Source organism: Bos indicus x Bos taurus, chromosome 9, assembly GCF_003369695.1.
Source record: "Bos indicus x Bos taurus breed Angus x Brahman F1 hybrid chromosome 9, Bos_hybrid_MaternalHap_v2.0, whole genome shotgun sequence".
Taxonomy (NCBI): domain Eukaryota; kingdom Metazoa; phylum Chordata; class Mammalia; order Artiodactyla; family Bovidae; genus Bos; species Bos indicus x Bos taurus.
The window spans coordinates 32,368,137-32,386,270 of NC_040084.1; the positions used below are offsets into that span (position 1 = coordinate 32,368,137).

At 42.2% G+C, this 18,134-nt stretch overlaps 2 long non-coding RNA genes across 3 annotated transcripts in view; one reads left to right on the plus strand and one right to left on the minus strand.

Moving 5' to 3' along the window:
- LOC113898196 overlaps window positions 1-18,134 on the plus strand; it is an 84,517-nt gene that overhangs the window by 31,673 nt on the left and 34,710 nt on the right. Inside the window, exon 1 of one of the 2 annotated variants that reach the window (XR_003512572.1) lies at window positions 5,390-8,719. The exons of the other annotated variant lie outside the window; for it this stretch is intronic. This is a non-coding gene — a long non-coding RNA (uncharacterized LOC113898196). Of the gene's footprint in view, window positions 1-5,389; window positions 8,720-18,134 lie in introns of those variants that run through there. 2 annotated transcript variants of the gene reach the window in all.
- The window catches only part of LOC113898195, an 82,266-nt gene that overhangs the window by 13,865 nt on the left and 50,267 nt on the right, over window positions 1-18,134 (minus strand). Inside the window, exon 2 of the long non-coding RNA XR_003512570.1 lies at window positions 609-719. This is a non-coding gene — a long non-coding RNA (uncharacterized LOC113898195). The remainder of the gene's footprint in view (window positions 1-608; window positions 720-18,134) is intronic.

An 18,134-nucleotide genomic window follows, 5' to 3' on the forward strand; every position in this document is an offset into this window, starting at 1 on the left:
CCTCTGTCGCCCTCTTCTCTCCTCCTCTTCTTCCTATTGAGCACTGTCAAATGCAGACCAGGTACCATGAGGGCTTCCCTGATAGCTCAGCTGATAAAGAATCCACCTGCAATGTGGGAGACCCTGGTTTGATTCCTGGGTTGAGAAGATCCCCCAGAAGAGGGCATGGCAACCCATCCCAGTATTCTTGCCTGGAGAATCCCCATGGACAGAGGAGCCTGGCAGGCTGCAGTCCTTGGGGTCATAAAGAGTTGGACATGACTGAGCGACTAAGCACACACACATGCAGGTACCATGAATCCTATTACACAGAGAGGAAATTGGGTCTCAGAGAGGTATAAGAAATCATGCAAGATCAGTTAAGTGGGAAAGCTTGACTCCAGCCACTCTCTGAACTCTGCACAGGGCTCTTTTCAACACAACTGCCCTTCAAGAACAAACCTTTGAAAGAGGCTGCCCCTGCCTATCACATCTGGAAACCATGTGAGCCATTGCAGCCTCAGGCCCATGTGTCCTCTGCCCCACCAGGTCCCTACTCTGAAGTCTGGATCAGTGGATCTTTGGGGGTGGGTGGGACGGTTACTTTTTGAGGGGAGTGGAAGCCTTACAGCATGCCTTCTTCTCCCATCAGGGTTCTTGGACAGGTGCGGTGAACGGATGAAGGCAGCCTTCTCTTCCCAAGTTTAGAATGGAGTTTCAGGTCTCCTAAAAATCAAATGCTTAAAAATAAAGAAAATACAATTGTCAGTTCATTCTTACACAAAAATTTACAAATACCTGGTTAAGGATAATATCCACATCTGTTGTATGCTCCCCTGATGTAGAGACAAAGTCGGTCTGCCAGTCACCGTTGTCCTTCCTGGTTATCTTTTCCACTTCTTTTTCTCTTTATGTCTTCAAGCACAAAGTCCTGTCAGCAAGTTCAGGCAGCGCTCGGACAATTCTAACTGGGAGGGGCAGGGCCCCTGACGTGAAAACTCTGGAAAAGACAGCCACTTACACGGAAGGTCTGGGGAGCTGAAGTGGGGACTCTGGAGTCCCGCTCACCTACCCCTTTAGGGAAAGAATGTCTGGAGACATGGGGACTGCAAAGAGGCATGCAGACCTCCAGAGGGGTCCAGCTGACATGAGGACTGCTGCAAACTCTCTCACCTGTCATCTCTCTCCCTGGGGCAGGCTGGCCCCTAGGTAAGGGAGATGTCATACCCACTTGAGGAAACATTGTTGTCAGTTGCTCAGTCGTGTCCAACCCTTTGCGATCCCATGGACTGCACCACGCCAGACTTGCCTGTTCTTCACCATCTCCCAGAGCTTTCTCAAACTCATGTCAGTTGAGTTGGTGATGCCATTCAACCATCTCATCCTCTGTCGCCCCGCTTTCCTCCTGCCCTCAATCTTTCCCAGCATCAGTCTTTTCCAATGAGTCAGCTCTTCACATCAGGTGACCAAAGTATTGGAGCTTCAGTTTCAACATCCGTCTTTCCATTGAATATTCAGGGTTTATTTCCTTTAGGTTTGACTGATTTGACCTCCTTGCTGTCCAAGGGACTCTCAAGAGTCTTATCCAGCATCACAGTTTGAAAGCATCAGTTCTTCAATGCTCAGACTTCTTTATGGCTCAACTCTCACATCTGTACATGACTACTGGAAAAATCATAGCTTTGACTAGACAGACCTTTGTTGGCAAAGTGATGTCTCTGCTTTTTAATACGCTGTCTGCTACTGCTGCTGCTAAGTCACTTCCGTCGTGTCTGACTCTATGCGACCCCATAGATGGAAGCCCACCAAGCTCCCCCATCGCTGGGATTCTCTAGGCAAGAACACTGGAGTGGGCTGCCATTTCCTTCTCCAATGCATGAAAGTGAAAAGTGAAAGGGAAGTTGCTCAGTTGTGTCCAACTCTTAGCGACCCCATGGACTGCAGCCCACCAGGCTCCTCCATCCATGGGAATTTCCAGGCAAGAGTACTGACGTGGGGTGCCATTGCCTTCTCCGAATACACTGTCTAGGTTTGTCAGACTTTATTTTCTCGGTCTCCAAAATCACTGCAGATGGTGACTAGCCATGAAATTAAAAGTCACTTGCTTCTTGGAAGAAAAGTTATGAATACACTGTCTAGGTTTGTCATAACTTTTCTTCCAAGGAGCAAGTGACTTTTAATTTCATGGCTACAGTCACCATCTGCAGTGATTTTGGAGACCAAGAAAATAAAGTCTGTCACTTTAGATTAAGTAAAATTAAGCAGAAGCCTTTCCTTCAGGAATTGATGAGCTTAATAAACTAACAGTTTTTATGAGTCTCCCAAAGAAGAGTATGGTAGGAAGTCAGGAGTGCGATCCAGATTGGTGGGATCCTGAAGCTCTTTCTGGCAGCTGTTTTAAGGAATCACTAGATGTGGGGGAGATATTATTAATCTTGTTACACAGAAGAGGGAAGTGGGTCTTGGAGCAGTCCAGGGAACTATGGTCCACACAACACAAAATCATGAATGTGAGTTAGGTGTAGCTATGGTTTTGGATGGAACCCACACAATTAAAGCTTTATGCTTCCTTAGTTCACGGTCAACCCATATTTTCTGAATATTTTTTATCACCTTGAGGCGGGTGCAGGGAACACTCTTCGGGAACTCTGAGTCTAAATGTCAAGTGTTCAGGGTCTTGGGCTGCTCGCCTGTTTCTGCAAGGAAGGCGCCCAGGCAGATGCTGTCATCCAGCTTGAGTGTTCTTTTGTTGTGGTTGTTTAGCTACTCAGTTGTGTCCAACTCTCTGTGACTCCATGGACTGTAGCCCACCAAGCTCCTCTGTCCAGGGGATTCTCCAGGCAAGAATACTTAAGTGGGTTGCCATTTCCTTCTCCAGGGGAGCTTCCCGACTCAGGGATCAAGCCCAGGTCTCTGTGTCTCCGGCTTGGCAGGTGGACTCTTTACCACTGGGCCACCTGGGAAGTCCCTGGAGCCCCCCTTTAGCACTGCTTTCCTAATCCACTGAGCAAAGCAGTGGCCCCCAGGCTGGAACTTCTCTGACAGTTAAAGGTACACCCTAATGCTGGCTTCAGGGGGTTGTTGTTTTTGTGGCTGTTAGATTAATCCTGGACACAGTGCAAAAGGCTGAGGCCTCTCAGAAGGTGGGTGGGAAGGGGCAGCTTCTAGAGAGTGAACCAATGCCCTGGGGTGCAGTACACTCGGCAGACACAATTCGGAGGACAGTTCCTTTCATTTGGGGATTCTTTTAAATGCTGCTCACTCTGATTCATGTCACATGAGTCTGTGTGTGATAACTGTCGAGGAGGAACTTGGGCTGTGACTTTAAGCAAACACTGCTGGAGTGTTTCTAATCACGTTCATGGTGCAGCAGTCTTCTGCATGTTAACTCATCGTGCTTGATAAGGCTGACACTGAATGCTCATGTTAGCACATATGTATATATTTCTAGCTGTCACTTGGTTCAATACCAATATGATTATCAGTAATATCTGAGTTAAATGTGAGATGATCAGACTAAAACTAGAGCACAAAGGATTTAGGTGAATTCTGAAGATTTACCAAGGGAAACAGTGGCTAAACACTAAAACAGGTTATTGAGGGAAGTTATGGAATCTGTTTCCCTGGAGATTCTTAAAACAATGTCTATTCTATAGAAGGTTCCACAATCCTGACAGAAGGAAGAGAGCTTAATTTACTGGTGAGCTCTTCTAACTAAAATCGTAGCTACTCTGCTCAAGGTAAATACTGAGGGGTCATATAACCTCAGATACGCAGATGACATCACTCTTATGGCAGAAAGTGAAGAGGAACTAAAAAGCCTCTTGATGAAGGTGAAGAGGAGAGTGAAAAAGCTGGCTTAAAACTCAACATTCAAAAAATGAAGATCCAGTCCCATCACTTCATGACAAATAGCTGGAGAAACAGGAAACAGTGACAGACTTTATTTTGGGGGGGCTCCAAAATCACTGCAGATGGCGACTGCAGCCATGAAATTAAAAGACGCTTACTCCTTGGAAGAAAAACTATGACAAACCTAGACAGTGTATTAAAAAGAAGAGACAAAGGTCCATCTAGTCAAAGCTATGGTTTTACCAGTAGTCATGTATGGATGTAAGAGTTGGACCATAAGAAGACTAAGCATTGAAGAATTGATCTTTTTGAGCCATGGTGTTGGAGAAGACTCTTGAGTGTCCCTTGGACTGCAAGGAGATCAAACCAGTCAATCCTAAAGGAAATCAATCCTGAATATTCATTGGAAGGACTGATGCTGAAGCTGAAGCTCCAATACTTTGGCCACCTGATGTGAAAAGCTGACTCATTGGGGAAAACCCTGATGCTGGGATAGATTGAAGGCAGGAGGAGAACGAGGGGTGACAGAAGATGAGATGGTTGCATGGCATCACTGACTCAATAGACATGAGTTTGAGCAAGCTCTGGGAGATGGTGAAGGACAGGGAGGTCTGGCGTGCTGCAGTCCATGGGGTGGTAAAGAATTGGACATGACTGAGCGACTGAACAACAACATACCCTGGGTGGCATTTTGATTCCTTAACTCTTTGCCTGCTGGAGAGCTAGAAATGCTATTTCAGGTCAAACTAGACAAAGGTGAACTTATTACCAACAGGCTGCTTTCTTAATTACTCTATAAAGTATGGTGATTATACTCTATAAAGTAAGGTAATTATTATTGTTGTCACTACTATAATAACAATTATTAGTACATATTAATTATTATTATTACCTACCATTTTTGAGCACTCACTATACATTAGGTACTGTTCTAGCTGTTCATACACATTGCCTCATTTTCCTCCTGTAACAACATTTCAAGAACAGTGTTATATCCATTTCATAGATATTTAAGCAGAGTCTTGAGGCTAATAACCTGTTGATGATACAGCAGGATTCAGACCCAGGTCTGTCTGACCCCAAGGCCTGCGCTTCTGTGTATTACGAGGTGTGCTCCTATATCTAAAAGCACATCAGATCACACATAGTGTTCACTCGTGCAGTCCCACTGGGCAGCCATACTCTTCCACTGGTGCTCAGCAGAGGCTAGGTTCTCTTTTGGATTTGCTTTCATCTCCATGGACACCTCAGAGGTTCATAAAGAATGACATATTTCCCATTAATTGCTGAAATATTAAATGGGATGAGAGAGACCTTCATAACAATCACCTATTTCCTATGTAGGTTCTCATTAGGATAAGTAAAGTTCTGTTGTTTAAAATGTTTACAAATATATTCTTTTAAAAATTCTCAAATGAGAACTTGTCTTGGGGTGAGGGAACACCTGAAGATTATTCAAAATCAAACCTGGTGAGTTGCAAGAATAATCAATCCAGCTATCATAAAACAAGGTATGAATGATGAAATAATGATGTCAGTTTTCTTATGTAATGTTGTGACACACACTGACAGTAAACAGCCTGGATCTCCATCAGAGCCAGCTCTGGCCCCAACACTGACATTCATGTCAGAGTCCACACGGTGACCTAGAAACATCTCACCTACTTATTGACCAGTGTCCCAGAGAGGACCAAAATGATGACTTATAGGAAATGCGTTAATCTAGCAGCTGGTGAACTTGGGAGCAAGACAGATGGTGGAGGTGATGATGTTGCGTGAATTGTTTCCTCTCTCAGCGAGACTGCCAAAAACATGTTCCTCTGCAATTTTTTCTACCAAGGAGGGAGTGGGAGGAAAGACTCTTTTATTGGTATCTGTAACAGATACATTTTCCTTAGACAAGATATAGGTCAGCGATAGTCATGACTTTTTGTGCATGTATAATAGGGAACAAAACATTTAGCCTCATGATGAAAAAACAGCACAATATTCTTCTGCTAAGAATTCTGAAATTTTTATATTTAGAGTTTTGACTTCTTTTTCTGATTCAGGTCACTTGTTGGTTGAATGCCACCTACACTTAACACAGTTAAAATCAGCTTATTTCCCTCCCTGTTCTCCTTAAGAGCCTTCATCAGATCAGAAGCTCCCCAGTATTGTCAGTGGCTCCATTCTCCTGCCAGCCTTCTATGTTCCTAACTTGGTCAAATTTTTCCCTTTCTATCATTTTATCCAGGCAATCACCAATTCTAAGCATCCTTGCTCTGCAGGGCTTCTTGAAGCCATACGCTGTCTCCATTCCCACAGGCACAGGCTAGGTTGGACTGAAGCATTGCATCTAGACGTGGGGAATAGTTTTTAATCTCCCACTTTTAGTTCCTTTCTTATACACACCATCCTGTCCAGAAACAAGCAGTTTCATCATTTGCCTGACCAAATTACATTACAGTTCTGCCGCAAGTGTTCTATCACCTCAGGACTCAACGTACTGTCTTAAAAGGCCCTTACTGTGCTCATCAGACCCCTTACTGTCCTTCCCTTCAACCCCGTCCACCTCTGATGGACCCATAGACCGTTCAGCCTGGCACTTCCCACCAAGGGATGCCACTTGGTCCCTTTCAAACAGTGTTCAAGACTAGAGAATACGTGGTTTCCATGTTTTCATCCCCACAACTTTCTTCATTATCTTCTTATCACTTAGCACCGATACACAATACAATGAAAAGCTGAATTAAAATTTTATGTGCCATTGTGTTTGTATTTCTACCTTCTACATAAATTGTTCAAGCTTCTTGTGTAAAGGGACTGGGCGTTGGGCAGCCCCTACACACAAGACAGGTTTCCACTAGTCCCATCTTAGTAAAGGAACATTTTGGAAAATTCCATCCTTTCCTTGCAAACTTTGAAATCAAATTGTCCTTGCATGTGCTATGTAACGAAATTTCTTTGACTGGAGTGAATTGACCCATTGAAAAATATATCTCCTTTGTAAAGAATTTTTTCTGTAAGGAAATCATTGAGTCTAAAGATAATTCTTTCTTTATTCAAAACTGATTTATTTAATGTTGTGTAGCAAAGAGAGATTTGAGATTTTTAGAAAGCAATTTCTGTCCACAGACAGACAAGTTGTTAAACAATCAACCCAGAGTTAAGGTGCCTACTAAGCTATTCAACTAGGATATTTTCATTTTTTTCAGTACCAGAATTTGTTAGGTAGATTCATATGTATCAGTTTATTTTACCCTCACAATGATTCTTTGATATAGATTTTGTTATTTTTCGCATTATTGACAATGAAACCAAAGCCCAGTGCACTTAAGTTCCAAATTCAAGTTCATCAAACCACAAGCGGTAGAACAGAATGGTTACTCGGCTTCTTACCATCTAAATCCTGCACTCTTTCCTAATCCTGAGCCGTTCTGTGCCAGGGGCTTCTGGTTAGCACTGGGCCTCTTACTAATGAGAAAGAGGCACAGGACCAGCAGTGTGGCTGACAACGGTGGTGAGGCAGGCAGAGCCCTGAGGAATGAGCCGTGTTGATTAGACACTGCCTTCCCATATGCATTTGGAACTCTTTCTGGGCATTCTTTCAGTTCCATTGTTCTGTCTGTGTACTTATAAATTAGTACTGTAGTCTTAGTTATTGAAGCTTTGTATTTCACTATTTTATAGGGCTTACCATTCCCCGCAACCCAGATTTTTCCTCTTACTTGAGAATCAGCTTATCTAGTTCAAAACATCATTATGAAGTTTGGGGGATCTGATGTCAGATTTCTAGATTGTCAGGGAGCGTTGATATTTTGTGTCTTCAAAACACAAAGAAGAGCAGGTCCCCCCATCTGTTCCAGTGTCCCTTTGTGTCTCTTTTTGTTTCTCAGTATTACTGTCTTTTATGTTTTCACTAGATCATAAAAGTAAACCTATTACTTAAAAAGAAAATAGTTCTGTCTTGGTTTATTCTGTGTTTCAGTGTTGGTCTCTTTTCTTGTTTCTTTTCTTCTCTCTTTCACACAGCACACATGGACACATATACTAACCTCTTCATCCACAGGGTCATCAATGGCATTTGAAAGACATTGAACTAAAAGTTCCAGAATCTTCTATGACAGGGACACAGCAAGATGTTCTTTCTCTCTAGAACATGGCAATAAACTGTCACAGCTTCATGATGGAAGAACTTTTATCTCATTTGTTCATTGCAGTTTTCCACGTGTTTAGAACAGTGTTCATTAACTCTCAATTGCTGTTTGTTGACTGAATGAAAAATCCAGTATATGCCTCTCCAAACTTCACTGGAACAAAGCCCTTGGTTCATATTTTCTGCCAGGTGAAGCTGACTGTTGGGTATTTTGCTGTAGAAAATCTGTTGAGAAAAGCAGCAGTGTGTGGAGGATAATTACCTTCCTGTGTATGCTCTACTGACCTATTTCTCCATTAGAGTATTAATAATAAATGCCCAAGGCTCTACTGAAAATAAATAACCTTATTCCTTTTTGCTTATTAGACAAAGCCTTGAAATTCACATTTGCACAATGAGGGCTCTAAAATGCATCCTGGCAGATGGATACTTCTTGAGCTGTCATAAGGAGACGAAGAAAATTCAGTCAAATGTGTGGGTTAAGGCGGCAATGAACACTTGTCATTCTGAACCGTGTTAGAAACCAAGGCCCTTGGTCTCTCCCGCGTTACAGCGTTTCCTGGCAGTGTGGGCTGTGAAGTGTGTGCAGGAAGCACGGTTGCGCTGTGGTTTCACACCGGAGCTCAGGTTGCCGCTCATGAATATGTATGATGAGGCTGTCACTTGAGTGTTCTTGAGCAGAACTGAACCCCTGCACATACCCATTTCCTGTCTACCGTTTGAAGAGGTTCCTTGAGGAGGTTTGAAAAAGTGAGTTGCATCTCCAATTGTGGAGCGTTTTACCTTATTTCTCTTCGAGATGGCAAATTGCACCCTGATTTATTTTTACTCACTGTGAGTCATTTGCTAGTCTTATTTTATAAGTAATATTTTCTACATCTTACCCAGAGGCAGATGGGAAAGTTCAAGGAAACACCCTCTTGGAAAGAGGAAAAGTACTCTGGTCTGGGTTTGCATGTTGGTGCCTTTCCTGGAGTCCCTGATATAAGCAGAGGAATAAACAGATGGTGAATGGGTCTAGCAGAGCCACATTTAGAGTGGGTTTTCTTTGTTTTAGAGGCTGTTATTCTGCTCTTACTGTGGACTCTGTGTACTCCTGAGAATGCAAAAAAAAATAAATAAAACTGGAAGCTCTTTCCTGATATTCATAACACAGGTCACCAGATCCAAAGGTACTTGGCCAGTTGGGAACTCTCTCTCACACACACACATACACATGTGCTAAGGGTTATTGTGTGTTGTCTTTGTGAGAGGAAATGGGGGAGGAGAGGGGGACTCTAGTGCTTCTGAAGCCGAGAGGCAGTGCTCCAGAAACCCACGTGGTGAACAGCATGTGCTGGGAAATGCCAGCCTGTGTCGCTCTCAACTTGGCGTATAGACTCGACTCCTGTTTGACAAAATTTATGGAGCAGACAGCGAATAGTAGGGGTGTTTTCCCTAGACAAGCAGTAAGGGTGAGAGATGGGCATATGTGGGTTGCTATGCAGTTGTTTCACTGTTGATATGGGAGCCTTGCCAAGCAGGACTTGGATCCTGGAAATGTTTGCATGATTCCATGGAGGTCCTGGCTTTCCAGCTGAATCCATGTACGTGTCTTTTCCTTTAATGACAGTCATGAGGGAGAAAATGTACCTGCTTTCTGGATGTGTTGCTTCTATTTCTCCACAGTCTGGAGGCTCCTTCTTGAAGTCGTGACTGGCATTATCTTGGTTGTCATAATGAGCTTCTAATGAACTGTCTGTCTAGATTGTTCGTTCCTCATGTTAGATGTTCTTTTCCTATGGAAAAAAAACTTATCCTTTAGAAATTGCTCAACATGGTTTTGGCATTGAAGTTTCGTGATTTAAGAGCTGATGATTTTATCTCATTGTTAGATGGTGAAATAACAGGGTCAAACTGAGGTTAACAGGATTTAGAATTTCAATTTGGCTGGAGTCTTTCCTTCTGAAAAATGGTGAAAGAATGGAAGGATGGAAGGAAAGAGAGGAGGAAGGGAGAGAGAGAAGAAGGAAAATCTATTTAAGGAAAAGTCTGATTAATAAATAGGTGAAATCATTGACTAAATCTAAGTTTATCTGAGCTAAACATTTTTCAGTTCAGTTCAGTTGACTTTGATCTCTTTAACCCTCTTATGTATTCATTTATTTTTATTTTTGGCTGTGCTGGGTCTTCGTTGCTGTGAGGGCTTTTCTCTGGTTGTGATGAGCGGGGAGCTACTCTCCAGTTGGGGTGATGGGCTTCTCATTGGAGAGGCTGCCCTTGTTCTGGAGCATGGACTGTAGGGTGCACAGACTTCAGTGGTGGCTTCCAGGCTCTAGTGCACAGGCTGAGTAGCTGAGGTGCGCAGGCTTAGTTACTCTGCCACATGTGGGATCCTCCCAGATCAGGGATCAAACCCACTGTCTCCTGCATTGGCAGTGGATTCTTTACCACTGAGCCACCAAGGGAAGCCCCGAGCTAAACCCTTTTATGTATATTTGTTAAATTAAAGAGGGTAAAATAATTACATTTTCATTTTAAACACTTACTCTAATATCTCACTTTTTTCTTCCAGTTTTATTGAGATATAATTGACACACAGCACTGTATGAGTTTTAGGTATACAACATGATGATTTGATCTACATACATCATGAAATGATAATCACAAATTTAGTGAACATCAGTTATCTCATACAGATTCAATAAAAGAAAAAAAATCCTTATGATGAGAACTCAGGATTTACTCTCTTCAGGACTTTTGTATATATCTTTCAGCAGTGTTAATTATATTTACCATGTGGCACATTGCATCTCTAGTACTTACTTATCTTATAGCTGGAGGTTGTACCCTTTGACCACCTTCATCCAATTTCCCATCCCCTTCCTCCTTTCCCCCCAACTCTGGTAATCACCAATCTGGTCTCTTTTTCTTTGAGTTTGTTTGTTTGGTTTTGAAGTATAACTGACTCACAACATCATCTTACTTTCTAATATACAACATAGATTCGATATTCTGTACATTCCAAAATGATCACCACTGAGCTAAACATTTTTACATTCTCTTCCCATCTTTGTTGGGTCAACAAATACCTTTCAAGAGTGTACTCTGTACCAGGCATAGAACAATACAATGTTTCTGGCTACCATTTAATCATAGACTCTTTTGATTCTATCACAACAAGGAAGTCCTTTTTCCATTGTGTACCTCATATTCTGTCTCCCCTGCCATTAGAAAAATTAGATTACCTGTGACTTTTGTTTCACGTCCAATTTAGGGTTATGTTTCCCCATGTCCAGTTATCTTTATCCTTTTCAGCTCTCCTGGATCATGCAACTTAATCCAAGGCCTTAGGAACAGGCTATATTTTACCAAGTTATGTGAGTGCACTTTTCAGTGAAGTTTTTGCAGCCCTCCATCTCAGGCCTGAATTGCTTCCTCAGCACCTCTCTTGTGAACTCCAACTGCTTGGGTACTTAGCTGTCTTGGCTATGAATACCTTGAGGGCAGGGCCTGTGTCTTATTCATTTCTGAAGTGATGGCAACATAGCACTTGGCAAGTATTTGTAGAAAAAAATGAATATTGCCCAAAGCATCTTTGTTTATATATTCTAACCTTTTGGTCTTTTCTTTTTATGGGTTGGATTCTAAGAATGAGTTTGTTGGTCTAACTCTATATATAATTTTAGTTTTAATAGATGTTGCTAGATTGCTTTCCAAGAAAAGCTAAGGCAATTTACTCCCGTATTGCCCTCAGTAATAGGTTTTATTGTTTTTTAATGTTTGACAGTTCAATAGCTATAAAGTAATATCCCATTGTTTAATTTTTCTTTTCCTGCTAGTAAAAGTTTGAGTATCTTTAATGTGTTTGTTGGTCATTTATTGCTGTTTTGTGAATTAACTTTTTATATACTTTGTCCATCTCGACACATAAAAGTTTATATTTATTTCAAGATATATAAAACAACAATATAAAGCCCTTTCCCCCTGAAATTCCAATTCTAGGTCTGTGTCCTTGGAAACACCTCGTGCGTGTGTGCTTAGCCACCCAGTCACATCCGACTCTCTGTGGCCACACGGACCATAGTTCTCCAGACTTCTCTGTCCATGGGGTTCCCCAGGCAAGAGTACTGGAGTATCCATTCCCTTCTCCAGGGGAGCTCCCTGAACCAGGAATCAAACCCGCATCTCCTGCAAGATATGTACACAAAAATATACGCAATGCATCTTATCGGAGTATTGTTTGTCGTAATTAAAAATCAAGTTTAATGAAAAGGAGTAGTTTTATGTCTTATGGTGTTTCCTTATTAAAATAAAGAGAATGAGGAATTAAAAGATATGAGGTATTACTCAACTATAAAAAGGAATGAAATTGTGTCATTTACAGAGACAAGGAATGGACCTAGAGACTCATACAGAGTGAAGGAAGTCAGAAAGAGAAAAACAAATATCGTATATTAACACATATATATGGAATCTGGAAAACTGGCACAAATCATCTTACTTGCAAAGCGAAAACAGAGACACAGGTGTAAAGAACAAATGTATGGACGCCAAGGGGGAAGGCAGGCTGGTGGGATGAACTGGAAGGTTGAGATTGACATATATACACTAACCGTGTACAAAATAGACAACTAGTGAGAACCTACCGTAGAGCACAGGGAACTCTACTCCGTGCTCTGTGGTGACGTAAATGGGAAGAAAATCCAAAAAAGAGGTGATATATGTATACACGTGGCTGATTCGCTTTGCTGTACAGCAGAAACTAACTGTACAGTAACTGTACAGAAACTAACTTTACAACACCGTAAAGCAACTATACTACAATGATATATATATTTTTTAAAGTGAACTCTCTCAACATCCTTCTTCTCCTTTCCCATCCCCTGTCCTTCTACATGGGGACAGAGCACCAGTGTTCAGTCACAGGAGATACTGTGGGATGATAGATAACAGTGATGAAGTGGAGCAGAAGGGGATAAAGGAATTAAACATGTGGAGATGTGAAGAAAAGAAATTAATATGACATGTGGTGTTGACTGCTACCTCAAGTTGGATAGAAGAGGGTTAAAACAGAGAATATTGAAGAGTAGTAAAAATTATGTGTAATTTTCAGTTGTTTAATCAGTATATAAATCAAAAATTCCAGGATGTTCAAATATATATATTTCATGAGTTGAGATTACCCTAAAATAAAAACTAAAATAATATTAAAATTTTCTGAACCTTTCAGAAGATATAGTATCCCAAAGGGGCTTCATTCTAGAAGGAAAATCATAGTAGCTTGCCAATTCCAGTTCTGGTCAGGCATTCTTAGAATATTTTGGAGTGGATTTTAGGCTCGTGGGGATTCTACTTTCAGATTATCAACCAACAAGCCAAAACAAGGCTCTTGAAAATTTTCTCTACTGAAATGCTCAGTCTGCAAATCTGGATAGTGATGCAAATATATAAGTTTCATTGCTGGTACTTTGAGTGCTGATAAATTTGGGCTTTAATACAAAGAAAATGATCGCTCTTTCTCTTCTCTAGAAAATAAAACTAAGAAAACAACTCCCTTGACAGAGTACCTGTGTTCTACGACTAAACATAAGGCAACTGATCAAGTATACATTACACACAGGCTCTGAGTTCATCCCTCACAGAGAGCTGTACCTGAGGAGTAAGGACACACAGCGAGTGAAAGGCTGTGGTGCTTACAGACAAAGCACCCCGAATACCCCCCAGTTAGCTCAGTGGTGACAGTGGGCAAAGGACCGAGAGCAACAACGTGGGGCAGGGTTATCAGGGAAGGCTTCCCAGGCATTGCATCAATGCACAAGGAGAGAGAAGGAATTCACACCAGGGAGGGAAATTATTTATGGCATTGCAAGGGGGAAAAGAGGATTTTTTTTCAAGGTCCTGGTATCTCTGTTACTTGGTCCTAGTGTTTGGACATATGGAGGTACCATTGCCATTAAAGTATTAAAATGTGCCAGAAGACTTGGAATGTCTTAAGAGCATGCTGTGAAGGGCTGCTGACACAATTCCAGTTATGCCTTGGTACAAATGTCATGTCAGATTGATGTTTGGAAAAGGACTGAGATTTGAAAAACTGCCTAATGAGCTCTTGTGTTCTTTTCATCTTTTATTTTGTGCAAACCAGACTCAACATGCCATTGGTAACTTCCTCAAAACTCAACAAGATAAAGGTCTGTAAAAGGGACTTGCTGGCTATCTTGATCCCTAATGGAAAGTTCTTAAAACCTGGATTTGATGAGCCCAGGCCATGCCATGTAACATTTAGTTACATGTTTAGTCTAAATATTTTCTATTTTGTGCTCCCTTTAGCAGGCACTATATCCCTTCTCCCATCTATAAATTGTCTTAGCTCAAAGGGATGGTTTTTGCTGTGTTATGTTATCTCACAGCCTGGGGCAAATTAACAGATAAAGTGAAAGTGAAAGTCACTCAGTCGTGTCTGACTCTTTGTGACCCCCACAGACTATACAGTCCATGGAATTCTCCAGGCCAGGATACTGGAGTGGGTAGCCTTTCCCTTCTTCAGGGAATCTTCCCAACCCAGGATCAAACCCAGGTCTCCCGCATTGCAGGCAGATTCTTTACCAGCTGAGCCACAAGGGAAGCCCTAGAATACTGGAGTGGGTAACCTATCTCTTCTCCAGCGGATCTTCCCAACCCAGGAATCCAACGGATAACAGATAAAACAAGAAGCCAAAATCTAGTAAGAGGAGGCCAGTGCGGACGGGTGTGCATGCCCTGGGTATGAAGAGAAGAACGAAGCACCTTCATGTTCTTTGAGAGCCCCTTTGACCCATGCACTTTTAAAAGCAGCAGAAGAAATGAGCTGAGAGTGGAAAAGAGTGTGTGGGGGTGAGGTTGTTACTTAGCAACAGGGAAGCTTCTGGCCAATGTTCTGAACTGAACAAAGGAAAGCAGCTGGGATGGCGTGGAATAAATGAATGTGGAAAAAATGAAAGGGAGGAAAGCAGATGTGGCAGCGAGGGAGGGCTTAGAGGAGAATGAAAAATAACACAGCAAAGGAAAAGCATGAAAATGGATGTGATAGGTACTTAAACACCAGAAGACTATGAATAAAAATCATTTGGGAATAAAGAGATCTGAAAGAAAGGTGAAAATAACCAAAGGGTAAAGAAACATCTGCAGTGGAAGCAGCCGGCAACTGGAAGGATAAAATCCCCCAGTGCAGGGAACTCTTGGCTTAAAATCTGGCTCTTCCCTGGTGTTACAGGTCACACCAGGGTGGATTGGCTGCATGGTTCCTGGAACAGAGTTCAAACCACCTGAGCCTGATTCTATTCGAAATATGAGCTGGGAGGTAGGGTGGCTCTAGGAATATTTTTTGTTACATTTTATAATAGGTATGAATCCTTATGTGTTAGTTCAGATGGTAAAGAATCTGCCTGCAATGTGGGAGACCTGGGTGCAATCCCTGGGTTGGGAAGATCCCCTGCAGATGGGAATGGCGACCCATTCCCTTGTGTTCTTGTCTGGAGACTCCCATGGACACAAGAGCCTGGAGAGCTACAGTCCACTGGGTGGCAAAGAGTTGGACATGACTGAGCGACTAACAATTTCACTTTCATGAATCCTTCAGTTCAGTTCAGTTCAGTCACTCAGTCGTGTCCGACTCTTTGCGACCCCATGAATCGCAGCACGCCAGGCCTCCCTGTCCATCACCAACTCCCAGAGTTCACTCAGACTCACATCCATTGAGTCAATGATGCCATCCAGCCATCTCATCCTCTGTAGAATGACCCAAAAATAACTTTTTGGCTTTTGGACCACTACATCAGGACCAACCAACCAAGAGAATTGGATATATACTTTAAACCAGGCTAGAAAACTTCTAATTCTGTCTTTGATTCCTCTAATAGTGCATTAGTTTCTACTGTACAGCAAAGTGAATCAGCCATACATATACTTTGTTGGTGTTGTTCAGTTGCTAAGTCATGTCCAACTCTTTGCATCCCCATGAAATGCAGCATGCCGGTCTTCCCTGTCCTTCACTATCTCCTGGAGTTTGCTCAAACTCATGTCCATTGAGTTGGTGATGCCATCCAACCATCTCATCCTCTGTCACTGTATACTTTTATCTCCTCTTTTTTAGATTTCCTTTCCATTTAGGTCACCACAGAGCACTGAGTAGAGTTCCCTGTGCTACAGAGTAGGTTCTCATTAGTTATCTATTTTATTATATAGTATCAGTTAAGTTCAGTTCAGTCGCTCAGTCGTGTCCGACTCTTTGCGACCCTATGAATTGCAGCAGGCCAGGCCTCCCTGGATGGAGGAGCCTGGTAGGCTGCAGTCCATGGGGTCGCTGAGGGTCGGACACGACTGAGCAACTTCACTTTCACTTTTCACTTTTATGCATTGGAGAAAGAAATGGCAACCCACTCCAGTGTTCTTGCCTGGAGAATCCCAGGGACTGGGGAGCCTGGTGGGCTGCTGTCTATGGGGTCGCACAGAGTCGGACACGACTGAAGTGACTTAGCAGCAGCAGCAGCAGGCCTCCCTGTCCATCACCAACTCCCAGAGTTCACCCAAACTCTTGTCCATCGAGTCGGTGATGCCATCCAGCCATCTCATCCTCTGTCATCCCCTTCTCCTCCTGCCCCCAATCCCTCCCAGCATCAGAGTCTTTTCCAATGAGTCAACTCTTCACATGAGGTGGCCAAAGTACTGGAGTTTCAGCTTTAGCATCATTCCTTCCAAAGAACACCCAGGACTGATCTCCTTTAGAATGTATATATGTCAACCCCAATCTCCCAATTCATCCCATTTCCTCCTTTCCCCTTGGTATCTATACATTTGTTCTCTATGTCTGTGTCTCTATTTCTGCTTTGTAAATAAGATTATCTATACCCTTTTTTTTTTTTAGATTCTTCATATATGTGTTAGTATATGGTATTTGTTTAAATGGCATTTTCTCAGTCCCTGTGCAGGGTTATCATATCCTGTTTTACAGGGCTGCATGGATTTACTTATATTATCAACAACCACATTGGTTGATATGTTATTTCTCTTTGTCTATATATACAATAGGACTAAGTGTTAGTTATTCCTCTTTAAAAAAACTTTTCTTATCTATAATATATAATTGTCCTAAGTAGCATCAGTCATGTCCGACTCTTTGCAATCCCATGTACTGTAGCCCACCAGGCTTCTCTGGCCATGGGATTCTCCAGGCAAGAAAACTGGAGTGGATTGCCATGCCCTCCTCCAAGAACTTATTACAAGTGGTTTCTAATTAAGCATGTTGAATGATAATATGCTCTTTGGTCTATGTGTTTCCCAAATCTCACTTAAATGACAGTAAGAGGACACAACATGAAGAACGAATGAAAATTAGACAAGGTTTGGTATACCAGTTATCTGTCATTGTATAAAAACCACCTCAAAATTTAGTGGCTTAATATAATAGTATTTATTAGTGCACAGTTCTTGAGGCAGCAGTTTGTTCAGGATTCAGCTGCAATAACTTATCTCTGCTCCATGTGGCACTGACTTAGATTACTTGCAATTGCAGTTAGTGGACAGTTAGGTGGAGTTAACGATTGGGGTGCCTCAGATCTCCACAAGCCTCTCCAGCAGGCTGGCTTAGGCTTCTTCACATGTTATTCAGGTTCCAAAGGAGGTGAGAGGAAGCGAGGCCTTGTTATTAGTCACAAATGATCACTTCTGCAGCTTTCTATTGTCACACAAGTTGCGAGGTGTTTTGGACTGAACTGCATTCCCCCCAAATTCATATGTTGACACCCTAACTTCAAATGTGACTTAATGTAATTTAAAAGCAGATAGGGCCTTTAAATTAAAGTTAAATGAGATCATAAGGGTGGGGAGATCATCCAGTAGGACCAGTGCTCTTATAAGAAGAGGAAGAGACTGGGGAAGTGCATATACAGAGAAAATGTCACAGTGAAAGTGTGGCCAGAAACCAACTCTGCTAACGCCTTGATCTTGGACTTCCAGCCTCCAGAACTATGAAAAAATGAATTTTTTTTGGTTAAGCCACCAGTCTATGGTATTTTGTTATGGTAACCTTAAGAGACTAATACACAAGGCCAGTTCAGATTCAAGGGGTGGAAAATAGACCACCTCTTGATGAAAGGAGCCATAAACAATTTTGGATCATTTTTTATCCACCACACTTGGAAAATGTCAG